At 38.8% G+C, this 21,241-nt stretch overlaps 1 protein-coding gene across 11 annotated transcripts in view; it reads left to right on the forward strand.

The window, feature by feature from the left end:
• Positions 1-21,241, forward strand: part of DAB1 (DAB adaptor protein 1) — a 474,343-nt gene that overhangs the window by 320,493 nt on the left and 132,609 nt on the right. For 8 of the 11 annotated variants that reach the window (XM_074875937.1, XM_074875936.1, XM_074875945.1 and 5 more), the window contains one exon: positions 5,452-5,564. The exons of the other annotated variants lie outside the window; for them this stretch is intronic. The gene's annotated coding sequence lies outside the window, so the exon portion shown is untranslated. The remainder of the gene's footprint in view (positions 1-5,451; positions 5,565-21,241) is intronic. 11 annotated transcript variants of the gene reach the window in all.

The raw sequence follows: 21,241 nt of genomic DNA on the forward strand, positions 1-21,241 counted from the left end.
TTGATACTGCAGAATGTTCAAACTGGAATGCCACTTGGCTAACAAATGAATCCTATCTCTTTGGAATAGGGCAAGTGGTATATATATATCTGTGAAAATGGTTCCTTTTTGGAGTACAAATTATAACTCAACTAGAGCAAAAATAGGAGTAAAATCATTGGCAGAATATTAGATCTCTGCTTTAAAAATATTCGTAGGTATGCCTGAGATAGGAACAGATACATGAAAGTTTTTATTGGCCAATTTGATGCAATAGAAATCATGTAATTTTACATTTCTCTCCCCCGTCCAGCTGAATTTTGTCCATCTAGTAACAATAATTTTTTTTTTCTTACCTTGAAGTGCTGCTAAAAAATCCTTTTTAGATAGTCAAAACAAATATTCTATAGCAAACCTGACAGCATTAGATAGTATTTATAAGATATAGAAAGTTCAGCCAAAGTTTTTTTGCTAACGATGTATCATCACTTCTTTTGCCCAATTCTATATTCCATCTGAAGTGAAACAGATATAAAATCCAGAGGAAGCAAGCAGATAGTTTTGAATGAAATTACGTCTTTCTAAGACTTTTAAACCTCCAGAGCCCACTGAAAATCTGTGCTCAACAATCATTGCTTTTACAGCAAGAAAGATACCTTACCTATCAAGAGATTGCTTTAGTGGGGTATTCCCTAGAAAGCCCACTATAGCCTAGCCTACATTTCATGTTCTTTTTCTAACCTAAATCCAGAGATTTTCAAACGGTTCAATAATATGTATGAACTAAAATATGATGAAAATGTGGCTATATGCAAAAAAATAGAACTACTTCAAGAGAAGCTTTCAGTGCTGACAATAGAGAAATTTTTCACTGTCTCATGGAAACCTGCATGGCTGAAACTGCAACGACAGAGAGAGAGAAAAGGTGACTTGCCTCTTGGTCAGGGAGAAACTTTCAGGCTTGCTGCTAAATGAACTTTGGGGAAGTGAAGGTACCTGCTGTAGGAAATGATAAAAACAGCCCTTAACTGTCGCAGTGGCTGGATGGCAAAGGAGAACCCCCACTTTTTCAGGACACTGATTTCTGGATGTTTTCATAGAGTCACAGAATGGTTTGGGTTGGAAGAGACCTTAAAGATCATCTAGTTCTGACCCCCTGCCATGGGCAGGAACACCTTCCACTAGACCAGGTTGCCCAAAGCCCCGTCCAACCTGGCCTTGAACCCTTCCAGGGAGGGGGCAGCCACAGCTTCTCTGGGCAACCTGTGCCAGTGTCTCACCACCTTCACAGGGAAGAATTTCTTCCTTCTACCCTCTAGGATCCACCCTCTTTTAGTTTAAAACTGTTACCCCTCGGCCTATCCCTACACCCCCTGATAAACAGTCCCTCCCCATCTTTCCTGTAGCCCCTTTAAGTACTGGGAGGCCGCTCTAAGGTCTCCCTGGAGCCTTCTCTTCTCCAGGCTGAACACCCCCAACTCTCTCAGCCTGTCCTCACAGGGGAAGTGCTCCAGCCCCCTGATCATTTTTGTGGCCTCCTCTGGTTTTATGCATGTTACATGTGCTGCATCCAGATAAATTGGTATTTCTTTTGATGACACCCATTAAGACACAGATTTTGAGACCTATGTTATCTCTTTCACAGGGAATGTGAAAGATGTGGTGATAGATATATGACCATGATAGTTTTAGAAGATGAAGGAGAATAGAAGGTGTGGTGTGGGCAGGAAACTGAGCTGCTTCAGCATTTATTTCCCTCCTGTCTTTTCTGAGCTAACAGTCCATTCGGTCTGAATACAGATCTGTTCTTAATGTGCTAAACTCCCATTATTTAGCCCACCACTGCAAGCCAAATTGTTATCCCTGGAGATAAAATTGCAAAGTTGATTTAATGGAGCTTTGTTAGTCTAGAATTTAATTTATATATTGTCTTGGATCTGTCCATTGTATGTTCTTTGTATTTATTAAGTATGATTTTGACAAAAAGGCACAAATATACACTAATAGCAGCTCTTCAGCTAGCTCCTCAGTGCCTGCGAGAAAGCTGTCGAGGAGAGTCTTGTCTTGTGAGAAGCAGTTAGAACTTGCTATTGAGTCCTGTAGTACCTGTGTCCACACCACATCGGTCCTTTAGAAGTGAGACACTGAGGAAGCAGGTCTCTGTTACGCTCCTTGGCCGTGAGTAATTACTGAGAAATAAGGAAAAGAATACCCAAGTGTTTTATTCATAATCTACTTAGTGGCTGCATTCCTTACTCCGGCATGTTTTGAATACCATTTGCTAGAACGACCAGTTGAGTACACAACCAACCAACCGCTGGCTAAAAAGATCTGCAGCGGTTAAAAATACTGTGAGGTGTGCTTCCTGAGAGAGAGATCAAATAGTCCCCTGGTGGATTATGGATAAGGATTACATGAAAGAGAGAATTTGCGAGTCTGGAATGTGCTTTTCCTACAGTATCTTATTTCCATTTTCTGTGAAATGACTTTCAATATTTAGGTTATTTCACATTTTGTTATAATCTCTTGGCTGGAGATCAGATTTGAGATTTACAGTCTGAAAACAAGTTGAAATGATTCTTGATGTTGTCTGGAATAGTTGCAAGGTTTTAGCAGCTGATATGATGGTGTAGATGAGTACATAATACAAATAATAGCATTTATTATCTGTACTGCCATCCCACTCCCCAGAACTGTGGAGGTGGATTGGGGCGCTCCTTCCCTCCAGTTTCCCTCAGTGGTGCTAGGCACTGTATAAATCAAAAAAGAAACCCAAATTATGTTTTAGAATGCTGGATAGTAGAGTAGCAGTTTTCTGATGAGGAAGTACCAGAATGATGGTATTCTGATTATCAGCTAGTCAGAGGTGTCAGTACTCAGATATTGACATCTTCTATCCCTTTCTTTTTCATTAAATCACACCATAAAAGACATATTCGAGATGAAATTTTAACAAGAAAGAATAGGCTTTGGAGAGCTGTGTGGCACTGTTTTAGGAGGGCAGTCTGGAACCTCCCCCTCCTGTGAAGGTGCTTGTTTGGCAGGAAAGTGTGGTGATATAGATAGAGAGGGTCAGAAATGGGATGAGTACAAGTTATTATTCATTTAAGAATATTACATGTGATAAAAATGGTAATCCTGGTATTCATTCTCCCACATCAAGGAGAGACATGATGAAAGAGGCCACTAAAATGGTTTTTGCAGTAGCATTTTGGATGGATTACGAATGAAGCAAGACTGAGATTTACAGACAAGAAGCTGTAGTGGTTGACTTGTGAGACAATAGCTCACAGGCAAGCTCTGTAGCTTTTAAACTAACTTGTGGACCAAGATGTTCATAATATTGTACTGAACCTGGTTACTCAGTACTGTCTCTAAAGAGGGAGGGGAAAAAAGTTTTCTAACTGTTATAACCTCTTAGCTTTCCCATCTTCTTCAAGCAGTGCATTCAGTAGGCCTTTCCAGGTTGAATTTTGCATGGTGCCTGTTCTGCAGCAGCTGCATGTAAGCTCTGGCTACCCAGCAAAGTAACCATCTCACCTGACTTCAGTAAGACTTACCATAGTCAATAAGTCTTTCTGTAACAGGTTTTTGTAGGATCAGGCTTCTGTTTGTGGGATTTGTTTGTGTATTTCTTAATGGAAAAAGTTCTGCATTACCTGTAAAATATTGAACGTTTAAAGCTTTCTGCTTGCTAATGGTTTTCCAGTTTTTATTTGTTTTCCCATAAACATCTACTCTTTCCTAAATTATTCTGTCTCCTCAGAGCAATCTTCAGCTAAATGTGAGGACGGATTTCCACCATTAGCAGTATATTGTCCCGAAGCTGAGATTTGCATTAAGGAAAATGCGATTGTTGTGATCTAAGGACAAAAGGTGGTCTTGCCCGTATTGCCATGTTTGTCCATAATTTATGTATTTCTTCCTTGTTAGTTTCAAAGGATTTCTTTCTAGTCAGGAGTTAAACGGACCCATTCTGTGTTTACATTTATGCAAATGATCGTTGTGTCACTAGGGTTGCAACATTAAAAAAGAAGTGCCAGATATTTTACATGCCTTTGAGTATTAAAGTGATTACAACTACCTACATGAAAGGAGTTGCTTTATTAATTAATTAACTTGGAGAAAAAAGGCTAGTGACCCTCTGAAGGAATATCAATAACTGAAACATTAATTATGCAAATAAGAACTCTCTTTACTGTTCATTATTCATAGTTTAACATGAAAATTGCCTTTTAAAATAATGCTTCATTCATATATTTCAATAAATGTCTGATCTGCCCGGGCTGTCACTTGGATCTAGATTTTGAGACAAAGGCTCTGCAGTGACACTGATCCAGACAGACCACTCGTTCCCTCTGGCACTTCGTTCAAGTCACCAGTACCCAGTTCCTAATTGCCAGGCTGGTCTTTTTTTTGAAGGCTTGCTCTCTGAGGCAGCAATCCCCTTTGTGAATGAGTTCTTGCAAAATTTGTGTTCAGAGGCAGAGAGTTACTACATTCATAGGTGAGGAAGGGAAGGAAAGAAGCAGCAAAATATTTGCAGATCTTTTGTGACTTTCTCATGGTTTCAAGAGGGGGGGCTGTAGCAGAGCTACAAACCAGCCCAGCTCCAAGTGCTGCTTGAGGCTGTTGAGTTGTGGGATTGGTTTTTTCTTTGGTGAGTCAGTAGAGGCAGTACCGAGGGAAACAAAAGCCATAAGGAAAACAAAGTTAGACCATGCGTTTGATTACTCTGAACTTACGCACTCGGTCAACTTGCTGGTCCTTTTTACATTTTGAAAATGTGACTATATGCTGCCTGGTGATTTCATACAGGTTGTGTGAATACCTTCCTTGTGAAGAGCTCTGCGTTTTTATTTTCTGAACTTTCACAGAGTGTGTTAGCAAATTCTTATGAAGGATTCCTGGTGGACTTTGTTCCTCTTCATATCCCTAAAGACACCAGTCAAAAGTTTCCAGGGCGACTTCTTGCTCTTGTCTATAAGTATTCCTACAAGAGGAGAGAGAGGAAGAGCTGTGTTTTCTTTTTCATCAGCTGAAAGACTGTGCTGCAAATAATCTTGTTTCGGGTTTGAGTATGCAGACAAAAAGTAGTAGCTATGCAGTCCCAGAAAATCTTTTACTCTCCACTCCCTGAAGAGTACCTGCGTATAAGTGTAAGATGTTAAGATTTCCTTTTTGTTATACCCTAGAACTTGCTATGCCAATAGAAGAAAGGGCTGATGAAGAAGTATGTCCCCCCTTCCCTTGTAGCATGATGAATTGTGGAAGTCCTGATTGAAAATTCTAATCACAGCCTCGCAGTCCTTCAGATCACAACCCTTGACAGTTGATTCACTCCTTTTCATGCCTGCTGCCTCTGACTGCTTCTGGTGCCTCTTATGCATGAGTCTATCATTAGCACACAAAGCATGATGGATTGGTTGGGGTACCTCTATCCTTAGAACCTGGGAAATGCTTCTTTTTCAGAATCAAAGAACCTGTGTGTGACATCGTCATGAATGAGAGAAGAAAGTAATACAGTATTGGATATGCCTGTTTGCTGCCACTGTTTAGAGAGAAAATGATGCATTATGGGGAATGTAAGTATATGGCCTGTTTGGGTTTTTTTACTGCTCGCTAATGAACAGTGCAGAAAATCATGGATCTTAAATGATGCATAAGCTGAGTCTGGCAGATGCATAGAAGTTGTAATATTTTTTGGAAATCAGAACTGCAAACACTTCCAAAATTCTACTTAAAGATCAGGCTGTTTATGAACTCTTTTAACTTTCAGTGTGATCTGATGACCAAAATGATTAGGAATAATTTGTTTTGGTACTGACCATGGACTTTTGTGGATTCTCTTCTACAGACCCTTTTGACAGGAAACTTTTGCAAGTGTTTGCATCTCGCAAATGCTTTTATTCATCTGTGTGACTTGGCATTTAATGTTTCAGTGAACAAGACAGTTAAGTTTTGGCTCCAGTGAAAGATTGATAGGAACAATTTTCGAATGTGGTATCAAAACAAAGTGAAAATATGTCATGTTCAAATACAGAGCTCTCATGCGTCATGTGGTCTTGTAATAAATGAAATAGCACTACAAACCTGACAGATTTGCAAGAAAATGTTTTTAAATTTATGATGATTAATTTTCAAGATGAACTGCAATAAAAAAAAAGTGTTAGTAGATACGTAAAGAAGGTAAGGGGAAGCAGCTTTCTGAAATGAAAACAAGCATGTAATGATAAGGCTGCCTTCACTTTTATATCATGCTTTCTAAAATTTGTGCAGTGAGTAAATTGATATTCTGACTGATGCAGCTGGCAATAACAGCTACTCATGCAAGTGTAACATCTTGAGGAAATTCCACTTCTTAGGTTTGTACTGTTGCTTTGTACTTGTTGTCTCGGAAATAGTAGTAACACAAAGCAGAGCTGAAGATTTTCTACCAGTAGTGGTGATTCTTTCCGATCCATCAAAATAAAACAGCGCTGAACCTAGTGAGAAAACAGAAGTAGCTCTGTAGTTCCTTAAAAGAAAAACAAACTTTTCTGAAACTTAGTATGTTCATTCATCTTGAGCATTTCCCACTTGAAGATTGACTTTGTTTTGTATTAGGACAGTTAAATGCAAAGAATATTGTTCAGTAAGATGTAAACAGATTTATTTAAACTGTTAGGTAGTCCTGGGCTAAAAACATGCCTTGATACCATTTATACTTAGCAAGAAGTCAGCCATACATGCCAAGTGCTTTAAGTTTTTTATTTGTATCGATTTAGGTTTATTTCTAATGGTGGGGTTCTTTGCTTCACTTCTTTCCATTTCATTGTGTTTGCACAGATGCCTTGGCAATCAACAGGTGCAGAATAGCTTTATGCATCCATTAGTACTATGTAGTTGCTGGCAAACATGATTTAATGGAGTGAAAGAAGGAACTGTACACTGGGACAGATCCTGGATCGAGTGTAAATTGGCATTTCTCCTTTGCCCCAGCATAGCTGTTCTGAAGTTGTTTTTTCCATGCTGTTACAGATCAGAAACTGCATTAAACTGAGTGACAGTTTGCATGTTAACTCTTTCTTTGGCAGCATTTAGTGTAACCAACACTTGCTTTTGAGTTACAAATAGCCAGTTGAAGACTGTGTTAAGTAGATACAGGCTCTTATGTATACACACCGGTATAGACCATCTAGTTAATATATAAAGTAATACATTGAAGCAGTGACATTATTTTGCTACTTATTTGAGCATGCGTTTAGCAGTTTTCCCCTCTGCAAGGCTTCTTTGCTGTGTTTAATGTCTCTCTTGTAGTATCAGTTCCAGCCAAATGCAAAAAGGTGAAAGTGCCACTCCCTAGCAGTTAGCCTTACTTCTGTATTTCAAGAAACTCTGTTGCTTTGAAAACTGGTATAACTTTTGCTCGTGTCAGTTTGCGTGCTCTTTTAGTCAGATCTGTAAAATGTGCATGTATATGCACTGAACTGATGTTCCAGATGTTTCTTTCAAAACTAGGCACTGAAATATATATTTATGCATCTAATTAAATGAAAACTACTACTAGTGGTTCACGCTTGGTGGGACCTCGTTATGCTCAATGTTTCTTTATACGGGGTGTCTTTTTAACAGCTGAGGCTGCATTTCCATGAGCAGCTCATTGCTGTCGAAAGGGCAAGACTTACTCGTCTCCTACACATGTCACACTGTTGTTTGTTGAGTCTCTTATTTAGCAGCTGAGAAGACACTTCTGTTAAAAATACGAGAAACTCCTTGAGAGGGAATGTTAGGAAGGAAATGGGATGGCAGAAGCATGTAGAAAGAAAGGAATGGGCTTTTACAGTGTGTTTGGACAGAGACCTAGCTTTGTCTTAGTGAGGCCAAAAGTGAGCTTTCAAGTTGGAAAAGGGGGGGAAAGGCTTCAGAACAGGAGTTCAACAGGAAAAAAATAAATCTGAAGTATCAGTGTCATGTTATTTTGAAATAGCCAAAATGCATTTAAAGGGTTATTAACACTGTAAACTTTTACATGGGAATGTTTTATGTTGGTAAGAAGTTATGTGGGAAACCCCAACAATTGTCTGCCAGCAGTTAATTTCAGGCACTCTGAGGCCATTGGGCCTGCAGCATTTTCTCATATCTTATCTTTCTCATCTTCAGCAGTGCTCCCTCATCTCTGTTAAAGAAACACACTTGGTGGTCCTAGAATTTTCCCTGGCACCCTTGGGACAGTGGATGTGTAGCTCAAAGGCAGTCTTTTGTCTATAGATTATAATTTAAGTTCACTTGATAGTTAGTAGAAGGGAAAAATTCTAAAAGCCATTTTGGTCAGAAATAATTTTGAGCTGGGATTACTGTCTGAAGATAGATCTGAATGCACTTGTCCATTTATATTATGTTTTTGTCTGCAGAGATGGACACCACAAACAGGGTCCCTGCTGGTCCCTTTCAGGTCCCTATCTTACTGTGCACAGAGAAAAGGAAAAACCAAGGCCTATCTGAAGAGTTTAAGGATACAAATATAAAATAAAATTAGTATAATAGAAGAAAAAAAATACAAAAAAGGATGAAATGTATATGCAAGTGTACCGTTGCCTTTAGTGCGCTTCAGGATGGTTTTCAGATGCAAGCAAGTTGCTTTGGTCCTCAGTCCTTAATATCAGGAATCGTTTTTATCCCCAAAGAATAACCAAGATCATGCTGAAACTGCATGTTCTTTACCTCCAACTAATGCCAATATCTGTGCTGGAGAAGAAAAAAAAGTGTTTTATCAGTAACCATAGAAGGGGAATGCCTGTGTTTTGTGCTTGTCTAGAGTGCATGTCACTTTTCAGATGGAACCAATATTTTTAGGGAGAGTATCTTTCATCAGCACATAGGTATTTTCATGTGTTCATTAGAGATCAGCATTAATTAGTTCTCAGAATTAAAATACATATGGATTTCCAAAAGTTGAAATGTATTCACTGAGACTTTCAAATAACCACAAGAAATTTAGCCATGCTGCTTCTGTCATTTACATGATCTTGGAGTGTCAGAATCCTGGTCTGTAAAACATGTTAGACTATGTTCCGTACATCATTTAACAGCTGGATAGCCTATACATTTACCACTTACTATTTGCAAAGTGTTACACAGTCCTCCTATGTAGGCTTGTTTATACTGGGGCCATTTTCCATTCCTGTTGAATGCTTTGTCCCTACTCTGGAATTGCCAGTTCACTGATGATTCACTTTAACCTGAATTTTTCACAATCTTAGTTTGTTTTAGAACTGAGAATACTCTGGAAGACTTTCATGATCATGATCAGTTATACTGTGGCATTTACATTTGGATAGAATTCAAAGTTTCTTAAGTGTAAATATTCACAAACATAGGATATCTCACGTGAATGTGTTGGTTAGTGATTCTGATGTCTGTTAGCACCTGACACGAAGTGACCAGAAAAGTGCATTCGTTACTTTCAGTAACAATTGGATTATATCTCTTTTGCAGTTTCTGACAATTTAAGCTCTCAAATAACCTGTAGTTGTTTACCATCTGAGCTGATAAAGCTTTCTAAGATTTGGAAGTTGATTCAGAGAACATCTGAGTTGTACTTACCACCGAAGGAGAAGTGCCATGCGTGGTGGGCTGGATTATATTTAAGGGTGTAAATCTTTATGATTGTTTGCCTTAAGGATTTATATCGTCTGCAGTTACACACAAGATCTAATGGTCTAAAGGCATTAGCAAATTAGGTTGTTTGGTGTTTTTTTAAATAATCTCTTTTCTCAGTTCTTTATTTCCTATGTGTTAACTTAGATTTTCTGGTATATTTAAATCAATGAAATTTCATCTCAGTATTCTATTATGTAAGCATCATCGAAAAGATTTCATGAAATGAATATAAACACATATCCAAATTGCTCTTTATTACCATGTAGAGCTGCGATTCTGGCCTTTGTAGCTGTACCAAAGTTAAGTTTAGCCAGCAGGAGTACTGCTCGTGTGCCAGCTGCAGCAGCTCAGGTTTCTGGGAGGCTGTGGAAGCCTGCCCACCACTGTTGGTGCTCACTGCTCGTAGCCCTGGCCTCGCTAGGTCAGGGTCTGACGTAGTTACAGTCACACAAGCAGCATTCCTGTTACCAAGGCCTATGTGAGGCTGATTCTTACTGCAACTGGAGATTTTAAATGAAAACTCATAAGCTAGTTCATGGATCTTGTGTGTAGTCTCATAGTGATGCTGTGTGTGAAGGTTATCCTCTTGCCCATGACTGCCTTCTGACAGGCAACAATGCGTTTGTGTTGTGTATCACTGAGTTGTCTGGAGTTTTGTGTAATACTGGAATTGGCTTGAAGAAAAGGTTGCAAGATATTTTTAGAATATCCTGTAAATATGTTTCACTAGATAGACAATGTGGATTCTGGTTTAAAATTTTAACAAATACAGAATTCCTCATGTCCTTTGCTTGCAAATCTACTGTGAAAGAGGGTTCTGATTTACAAAATAAGGTGATATTTATGATCACTGTAATGTAAGTATGTAACTTCTTAACACAAAATAGAAAATACTTGTGAAACTAAGTTGATATTTGAGATTAGTATTCTGAATCCTATCAAGAAGTACCTAAATTAGATCTACCTCAGTGACTAACGTTTTGACATTTACGGATGGGGCTTTGATTTTACAGTTTGTGAGATGTGACCTGCATGTCCTAGGCTGTATCAACTCTGGAATCTGAAGTATGAAGCTGCATGCATGCAAAATTTTTTTTTTTTTAAATTTCACTTTGAATACTTTTTATACCTTAAGATAGTTCCCGTCTGTGATGTGAGTTACCACTATTGATACAGCTATTAGATTATTAGATCAGATTAGAATTATTAGTTATTAGAGTAGTAAAAATAATTTGAATTAAAGAGTGGTTATGGGTTTTGGACCTTAGGTAAAAACTTGTGAAGATAATGGAAAGACTCCTACTGAAGTTAGCTGACTGATCTCACTGTATTACTTATTCTGATACTTAAGGCTGCAGCTGTGCAGCTTAGTATGCATGAACCACATAGTAAGAATGGGGATTTTTCTAATATTCTGGTATGTACTTTGACAAGATGAACTAAATTCTTACTAGAGATTTTAGTTTGCCTCTTAAAGTCAAGAAATATTTTTCCTCTGGAGACTTAAGTGTATTTCATCAGGTTTTTATGTGTTGAACTTCTCTATTTGTCAATGGAACAGTTGATACATACCCTCTGTACTTGCTCAAAGTAAGTTTAGTACTTGAAAGTTTTGTTGAAGAGACTTTGCATGTCCAGAAAGTTGACCATGTAAACTCAGTGTCTGTGCCTACTGGTAATTGCTGGGAAAATGACAAGTGCCAAGAAAGCTAAATTTCCATCCTGCTCTGCCATTGGTTGGTGGGAGTTGCCGAATCATTTTTGCAATAAGTAATTCAATATTCTAGCTTTTTAACTTGTATCTTGGCAAATGAAGGCAGACCAATCAAAAGAGACATTGTCAGCTTACATGTGAAGTCAAGATTTGTACTTGCCCAAAGAAAATGTGGATTTCTATATAGCCCATTTTACAGTCCAATACCAGACTTCATTAAATATTAAAAATGTCATCCGTAATAAAAATGAGAAAAATGTATTGATATGTTCCTCTTTTAAGCAGTAATCAGTGTGGCTTGTCTTAAATGGTCTAGACTTCCATTTTAACATCTAGTGACAAAGTGGAAGGTCTGTGCAAACGTATGGTACTTTAATTAATGGGGGCAATACTAAGCTTTGAAAGTCCTCTGGAGCTTTTGTCTCTGTTGGAGCACTCTCTGTGCTGTGAATCTTCCCTAATAGTTAAAGCAAATGAACTAAAATAGCCTTTGGGCTATTTTGTTGCACTGTGTTGTTGGGGAAAAAATTAATCCTGTGCCATTTTGCATTTGCTGTCTGTGAATCAAACTGTGAAAGCTAATTTAAAAACTTTCACACTTGGCTTGAATGAGGACTGCTAGTGCTTGGAGAATGTTAAATTGAACGCAATTAGCTCGAAGTGGGCTATCTTAGATATACCCGTCAGCCTCAAAGTGCCCAGGCTTAATGACTGCTCTGATAAACTAACACGGAGGTTACTGAAAAGAGTTTAAAGGCATTAAGTTGCTACTGAAATCTTACCCTGTATAGAATAGATCTTTGAAACCAAAATAGTTTGTAGACCAAGGGGTGAGGAGCCCTGTTGGCAGGGAGGTGGTGAGGCCCTGCGGAGAGTTAGGTACAGCACAGTGCTGCATCCATGAAAGGGAAACAAAACAACTGGTGAACATGCTCAGAAATTGTAGACATAAATAATGTATTTGTAGGTATAATACATTGTGATAGCAATAAATTACCATTTATGATCTCTGAAGTAGTTGGGCGTCATAGCTATTTAAAGAAAAGGCAGCTGGTACAGCTATGGTAGAGTGAAGTCCTGGAATGTTTTAGGAAATGATGACTGTACTGGTGCTACTGTTTTAGTTGGGAGAAATAATGTGGTTTTGAAGTTGGTCTCTTAATTATGTCTGTTTATCAAGTGCTGCTTCAGCCTATAATGGGGACATGAGGTCCAAACTTAAAGTGAAGTTCAGTGCTTGTTGTGGTAGTTCAGAGTAGCTCTCATACTGGATGTAAGCAGATCTCTCAGACTGCAGATGCTTTAGAGCTAGGGATTTTAGGAAAAGGACTGAAGAAGAAAAAGGTGATGAGCAGCTGAAGTTATGAGAAGAGTTATCTGCAATAACATTAACTGCTACTCTAAATATAATGCCTCTTCTCTTGGAAGATGGGACATTTGTGAATCACAGTAGACTGTGGCTTTTGGGGTACCATTTTTCCATGACAACATGTAAGAAAATTCAAAACCTTTTTCTTTTTCTTTTTCTTTTTCTTTTTCTTTTTCTTTTTCTTTTTCTTTTTCTTTTTCTTTTTCTTTTTCTTTTTCTTTTCCTTTTCCTTTTCCTTTTCCTTTTCCTTTTCCTTTTCCTTTTCCTTTTCCTTTTCCTTTTCCTTTTCCTTTTCCTTTTCCTTTTCCTTTTCCTTTTCCTTTTCCTTTTCCTTTTCCTTTTCCTTTTCCTTTTCCTTTTCCTTTTCCTTTTCCTTCTTTCCCCCCCCCCCCCCCCCCTTGCCTCTTCTTTTTCTTGGAGAAGACTGCCTGCAGAGTTATACCCGCAGGTGCTGAGTGAGGTCTCAGCTCAAGTTATTCAATGAGGATTGTAGTCAGTGACCACTGATTTTCCTAGTGGAGAGAGACCCTAACGGTAAATTGAAAAGAACTGAGTCTGTAAATTAGCATTTTCCATGTCATCCATTATTATGTGAACAACACAAATAGTGCAGACAGCAGCAACATTTTTAGTTAATGAACACAGCCATAAGCACAGTTCACATTTAACATATTTACAGGGGGTAGCATCCAGTCAAAAACTTCCATTAATTCTTTTTGCATGAATATTGTGTGCATGACTGCATATATTTATGTGTGGATTTGTATATATGTGTACACTATTAGTATATGCAGTGTTAAAAGCATATATAGTAATTCAAAAGGAACCACTGAAGAAGTTTCATTATGCATGTAAATATATTCAGCAGAAGACTTAAAATAACTCTTTAATGGAAAAAAAGGAAAAATTATGCCATTTGACATGAGGAATCTATTTTGAACTATAGTATATGCACAGTCTGTTTTCTGCCTTTCCTTTCTTGAAATTGTTGCCTGAAATATTATGGTGGCATGCAAAGGCTTTGCTTTAAGTTTAATTTTAAATTTAATTTGCCTGAATGCTGTCAGGATATTTTTAAACAGACAGTAAAATTGGAACTTGGTAATATTTGGCACTCAATTTCTATAGAAATGGCATTGAAGATGCAACTTTGGACTCATAAGTAAAATAAGATTAAATCACACATGTTGATGATTTTAAAATATTTTCAAGACCATGTAAATGTAATTTCTGCCTTGATTTGGTTAGTTATATGGGCAGCGGGGGGGAAGGGTTTGTAACAGTCATATAGATAGAAAGCCATGAATGAACTTTTTCAATCTGTTAATCCAAATGTTCTTTAATGGATAAAAATAGAATCAAATTACTTAACATTAAAAAATCTGGGCATTACTTGCTGAGCTTCAAACAGAGTTATTCTTTCAATAATATTCTGAATATCCTTGTGTTTTGGTCTTGGATAGACTGACAGGGGGTTACTCTGCTGCTAAAAGGCTAGGCGTCCTCACCTGTTTTTGCTTGTGATCTGGTGACGTCAACTGTTCTTCAGTTACACTTCAGTGCTGATAAGAATGCTGAGTCTTACTGAAAAAAAATAATTCAAAGTCTTTTATTAATATGAAGTATTTGCTTTGAGAAGGTGTTCAACTGTTAATACATTTGTTACCCATATAACTGTCTCTAAAATTGCAGCCAACTTTGTGAAGATCTTTGTGAAGGTCACTGTGGATCTCTCTCAGTTCTTGTCCTTGCAATGTTTCCGAGCCGTTCAGCCCTGATGAGGAGCCGTCTCTGGCCTCGTGGTGCTGACTCCAGTGCAGGTTTGGTCCCTGCGGGTGGACCCAGCCGGCAGAATCAATACACTTGCTTCTGCTCTTATCAGAGCTGTAGCATTATAGCAGAGTAAAGCATAAATCACAACAGGACATCTCTACTGTGGGTCTTAAGGCATGTGTTCCTTTCAAAGTCATCAATCTGGAGAAAATAAAAGGAAAATAAAACCCCGTCCAGAACATAGACAGATATCCTTTCTCGTCTGCTTGAACCAGAGGCTGTATTGCAGGTGTTCTGAACTTGCCCTCATGACCCCTCTATCATCATCCTGGGCAGTTACAAGATTTTGAGCTAGCCTCCTTACGGGAAACTAAACTGGCAAACAATCTTACCTTCTTCAACCAGGCTGCTTCTCAAGGCATCCTGGCGCTGAATGTGCACGGCAGTGGAATTTTATTCTCAGCTGATCAGTTTGGTCAGGTCAGTCCTGTTGATTGACTTGCCAGAGCTTGTAGAACTAGTACCCTGCTGTTCTGCTTTCTTGTCAGCGCTGTACGTGAAACCAGCTGGTTCAGGAGTGACCCTGGTACTTTGTTGTGCTTTTGAGGTGGTGGTAGATAAAGTACCACCAGTCTTCAGTGGTCTGTAACTTGTGGAGTGGAACAGAGAAGATGAGAGAGAAGCTTTTTTTCTTGGCTGAATGTCATATTTCCTAAGGAATGTCTTTGGCTCAAAGATGGACTACTGTGTTTTTGTGTGGCTGGTTGGTTGGTTTGTTTTATTTAGTGAAATAGTGCATTGCTTATAACAATAGAAGCCCTCTGTGAGCATTCAGGGGCTCAAGACTGTGTCTTTCCAAGCACTTTTTGATACTGCACTTACACAAACAGACCTGAAAGTCACAGTTACAACCAGACCTCCTCTTTTTCTTTCCTATCCTTCTCTGCAAAGTCTTGTTTGAGAAATAGTAATTTCTGCCAGACTCTTATCACATATTGCTAAAGTAACTTTTGCAGGAGTAGGTGCTGAAAGAATGCAGCTAGCAAGCTGAATTCAAGAAGACACTGCAATATGGTTATGGTACACCTGTGTTGCCTCTTTTTTTTTGTATGTTGTTACACACATACATAAAAATGTAAATTACCGCTAAAGAGCCAAGCACATCAGTAAAGAAATACTAAATTTAACATTGTCCAGATGGAAGATAACCAAATGCAGAGTTGTGTGTGCAGTTGCATAGTAACGTCCGCATAAAGTCTTAGTACAAAAGAATAGATCTGTGCTGGAGGGTCAAAATCAGGGTTGCATGATAAAGGCAATCGCTGTCTGTAGGAAACCTCCATTGCTTAGCGAGCAAGGTAGGAGGAAGAAGGGATGATCTCATGCCTCGGGGCAGCAGGACGAGGTCTTGGAGATTGAACTGTATGTATCGTTGCTTTTGCTATGTGGCATGCAAGACATCAGCTCCACTAGATACACTTTGGTTTGGTAAAGTTATAAGGGAGTAAAAGGGGAATTCATAATGGGAAACATCAGGCAACTTTAACAACGCATGATGTTACCAAACAGAATGATAATTAAACCAAAATATGTCGTCAGTAACCAAAATAGCAAAATCTCTACAAAAATGACCAAAAAGTCTAATAAAATTCTTGTAAGAAATATTAGTTTTGACTCAGATTTTATTGCCATATTTTGGGCTACTGTAATGTGCATTTCTTTGAATGGATTACCTGAGTTAATACATTAAATATCATTAATTGTAGCTACTGCGTAGCCACATGTAGCTTCTGTGTATGTATGAATTAGAAGTATTGTCTGTGACTGTGGTTGGAAATAAATCCAGAAAACTCTTATAAGCATAGTTTGCAAAAGAACCAATATTTTTAGACAATGATCTGAACTTTCCTTTCCTGATCTGATACCATGTCAACAGTATTGTTATTTTTTTTTAATTGACTTTATTGCTAGGCACTGTTCTGTACTGTTGCTATTACCAGTGTAATAGTCAGTAATCTGCCCGTCTCGCTGTGTTTTTGGAAAAAATATATCTGAAGATGGAAGAAACCCAGTATGCTTATTTTTTTTAAAAAAAGAAACACCTCTATGCTCTTATTAAAATTAAAGAATATGATGTATCTTGGTCCTTTAAAAAAAATTAAGCAGGATGAAGAATTCACCGCAGATGATACTGTGGAAAGGCTTTGCAAGAGGAGGGCAATCAAGTAGGGATAATTAGAGTTACTATTTAAATATGCAGAAAGCAAAAAGCTTATCTGGAAAAGCAGAGTGAAGTTATAACAGCGTAAGACTAATGTAAGAATGATTTGCAAGCAATAAAATCACATTTCCCTGACTTTGTAAGTACAAAATAATAAGCAATATTTAATAATGGAGTCTGTAATAGTCTGGGTTATAAACCCAGTGGTATGTGATTTTACCATTAGATCTTACCTGAAGGGGATAGATTGGTTTAACACTGATAGAGTTGAACTATGTGAGGATTACAGGTATTTGGAACGTGTGTGCAGTAAGGGATGAGAGTAATTGCTCAAGATAATCTTCTAGCAGTTAACTCAGAATAATGATAGGAAGCTGGCGGGACCTCTCTTCTCAGGTTTAGCTTCTTCCTCTGAATCAGTCTGAATGTATGAATGCCTTGGAAGGAAGGAGATGTGGCTCTTACTGAGGGTGTGATTTAAAAGGGTTTGATGCAGAACAGAAGAATATGCTGTTAAGAACAAATCCTCCTTGGCAGAGAAATGGGTGGGATGGTCTTCAAGCTCTTAATCATCTCTGATTTTTGTAATTCTGTCATTATTTTCATTAATTAACTTGAGCGGGTAACACAAACATCACACTTCTTCCAAAACTAGTATTATTGCTGCCTACTATTCAGTCTGTGGAACTGAAACAAATGGAACAAACCAAAATGTTGGAGTGACACATAGGCAATTACTTCATTGAACACGTAATCATCTGAATGGCTTTATTTGGACATATGCAGGACATCATACATGTATCATCTACAGGCTCACCATGTTGTACTAAGGGGCCGTTTGATTTCACAGGCTGGGCAAGGCCAGACCTGCCTAGTGCTGGGCATCATTGAATGACTCGAGCGTGTCCAGAGAAAGGCAACGGAGCTGGTGCAGGGTCTGGAGCACAGGTCTGATGGGGAGTGGCTGAGGGAACTGGGGGGGTTTAGTCTGGAGAAGAGGAGGCTGAGGGGAGACCTCATCGCCCTCTACAACTCCCTGAAAGGAGGGTGCAGAGAGGGGGATGAGTCTCTTGACCCAAGGAACAAGTGACAGGACAAGAGGGAACGGCCTCAAGCTGCGCCAGGGCAGGGTCAGACTGGCTCTTAGGAAGTGTTTCTTTGCAGAAGGGGTTGTTGGGCGTTGGAATGGGCTGCCCAGGGCAGTGGTGGAGTCCCCATCCCTGGAGGGGTTGAACAGTCCTTAGGGATCTGGTGGAGTTGGGAACGGTCAGTATTAGGTTAATGGTTGGACTGGATGACCTTCAAGGTCTTTTCCAACCTTGATGATTCTGTGATTCTATGAGCAAGCTCCCAAGGAGCTGCTGGAAACGCTGTAATTCGGGAGCTGGCGTTCCTCTCTGAGCTTAGCTGGAGGGCACGTGGCTTCCAAGGGTGCCCTGCTCAGAGGAGAAATGGAGCTGAGGGCCTGACCACTCATAGTAGTTTGAGTTCCCATGGCCCTTTCACAGGGGCATGGGTGCTTAACCCCAATGGTCCTGGTTGACTTCCAAGTGAAGTAATTAAATTCTGCTTTCCTAAATTCCCTCTCATTTTAATTGGATTAGGTATACTTTACCTTTTAGCTTTAAATTTGGCTGGCTAAACAACTGTTTTTCATTATAGCAGAGTCTTTATTCCAGATTAGGTTATATTTTTAAGTGTACCAGGTGTTTTAGGAGAGCAGTGTACAAGTTAGATCAACATTTTACTTATATTTTTAATTGATTTTCTTTGCTGTGCTGAAGTACACTCATTTGATGGTTATTCCTGATTGCTCTTTGAACTTACAGGCCCTGTTGAGACTGTATAATCAAAGAGAAGTGATAAAAATATTTTAGATCTTTGGTGCATCCAGGAAGCCTTCTGTTTGCCTGTGTGTGCAACTTTCATCTCATTTGCGTAGTCGGTGAAGTCTAGGGCATCACTGGAAGTTTAGTCTTCAGCGTGTATTCAAATGTTCACCTGATCATTGAGATTGCTTAGTACTTTGCAGAAACAAGCTTGTAAACAAGGAAATCTGTGCTACGTCTCCTCTAAAATATGACTTGGTTTCTAGTGTGCCAGTAACTTCTGTTCAGGTACTGGAGCCTAAATAATTGATTTTTCAGTGTGTGCTGTTGCACAGCATTTTAAAACCCAGGCTGCATTGTCGATGCGTACTGTGATTCAGAAATTTTAATTAATGAACGGGGATATCCAAAAGATGTATGAAGTAATGAGAGTGAAGACATATTTTAAATCTGAGAAGTTAATTCGTGGACAGTACAAATCTTGATACGGATAAAATTCAGATTAGTTAATGGTTCACCTGGCCCTAATGATACCTAAATATAGAATTTGCGAGTGCCACTGGACTGTAATCAGAATATGTTTTGTCCTGCATAAAATGGAATTATATTAGTCAATTCACATTAGCTAAGTTTGAATTCTGTGTCTGGTTGGATTTACTTGTGCTCTGCTGATGACAGAGCTCCGTTTGGCTTTTTGTTTGACCTGGATATGTGCATCTTTCTTAGTGCTGTCAATCTTCTCTTATGTTGCTCAGTGTATTCCTGTTACTGAAAATCCAAGATCCATATCCCTTTATTAAATTATAGAGTACATTTCTTGTACCTGTAATATTTACCTTTGGGCATTAGGACTTTTTTTTCTAGAAAATAACCTGCTACAGTATTTTATGGGAGTTTCTTACTCTAACCTCTCTGAAAACTCTTGAAAGAGGTGGGGGGGGAAAAAAACAACAACAACAAAAACCAAACAAAAAAAACCCAAAAAAAACCAACAAACAAAAAAACCCCCCCAAAAAAAACCAAACCCAAGAAGACATCCAGGCATATCTTTGTGGGATTAAAAAAAGATAAAACAGCAATAATGAACACATCTGCTTTTTTTCTTTTTTTTTTTTTTAATTAAGGAGTGTATTTCTTGTAAGTAATTGCACGGAAGTCTTCTAAAAAAGGAGGATCCCACCTGTGTTACAGACTACAAATGTGCTTTCTATAGCATTCTGTCTGCTTTCTCTATTAATTCTAGAGAACTGCTCTAAACTGACATAAAGCCTTTTCGTTGTGGACTTGATTTTGTTGGTATGCAAAGAGGGAGGGTAAAAACAGCATCCTGTCTTTCATCCTTCTGGATGAGGATTAATCATGATCACAGCTGCAGAATAATACAGATCTTAGCTGCTGGGGTTGGAGAGGGGGAAGGGACAGGCAGTAGAGAGAGCAAAGGACATAGCTGTCTTTACTTCCACATGCCCCTTCTATCCTCAGAGGCACTGCGTTTAACAGAGGAGTTGCAAGAAGCAGATTCTCAGAAATTGTTTTCCTTCCGTTGACTTAGCAGATCCCCTTGTATTCCAATTTATGCTTGCTGTCTGCCAGAAGCATTCCTTGACTTGATGTGCACTGTCCCTTACTACACGATACAGCACAGTACTGTCTTCGCTATATGAGAGCAGTTCATATTAAATAAAGGCACAGATTTGCTGTTGCCCCAGCTTATCTTTTTTTTTAACTAATTAATTTTTCATGCATCTTATGTTTTTTCCTTGAATCATAAGGAATGCATTCAATTTACCAGTAAGTCACACACACACACACAGTTTTTGCATGACTTGTTTTCTTGATGGTGCATTAGGCAATGGATGCCGAAATGCTGCTGGCTTGAAGGTACACAGATTTAGACCAGTGACTTTTACTATGTCTCTGTAGATAGCCCCTAAATGCCTTGCAGGTCAACTGTTTTTGAAATGGATAAAAGTGTGCTAATTCCTTCAAGGTAAATCAGAGGGATTATGACATCTAGGAAGAAGAAACTGCCAGACGGCTCATGAGCAATATAACTAGGACTGACCCAATAGCATCTCTAAAGCTTCCAATAAAATTGCCTGAGGAGTCTGCCAAGAAGCCAGATGCTGCTGCTGGAAAAATACCTTCTGTAGCTTGGCATTTGTCCTGTAATTGCTTCCAAGAGAGAATAAACTGTAGCATGACGGTAGAAGGTGAATGGTTCCTCACTGCATGCTACTTGGGTGATTTTTAAAAACGTTTAGAAAATAAGCATGGTCTTGTGGCAGGTCCGTACACTCGTTTAACTGCTTAAGAGTTCTCCATCTGAATAATCAAGAGCATTTTTTCTTTTTCCCCTGACATTTTAGCCTGGCAGTGGCTTGATTTTTCTTTTTCTTTTAAGTAATTCCTTTTACAGAGTCCCTAACCTGATCACTTAGGCTCTGATTCTGTAAGTGTATGATGTGGTCATTTGTGTAGACCTCTCCAGTTGCATACTTGTAGCAGAGTGGAGACCAGTGTGTTTCCCTGTATGGATGTTTCTCTGTATGGAATTATGACACAGAAAACACCACCTGGCCCATGCAGTTTCAAGGCTTAAATTGTTGGGTGGGGTTTTTTTCCCCCATAGTATATTTTCCAGCTGTGGGAGGAGTGCTGTCTTTTATTATTTAGAAACACTGATGAATCTTAGCCATGAACAGAAAATGCGT

This window comes from Strix uralensis, chromosome 8, assembly GCF_047716275.1.
Source record: "Strix uralensis isolate ZFMK-TIS-50842 chromosome 8, bStrUra1, whole genome shotgun sequence".
Classification (NCBI taxonomy): domain Eukaryota; kingdom Metazoa; phylum Chordata; class Aves; order Strigiformes; family Strigidae; genus Strix; species Strix uralensis.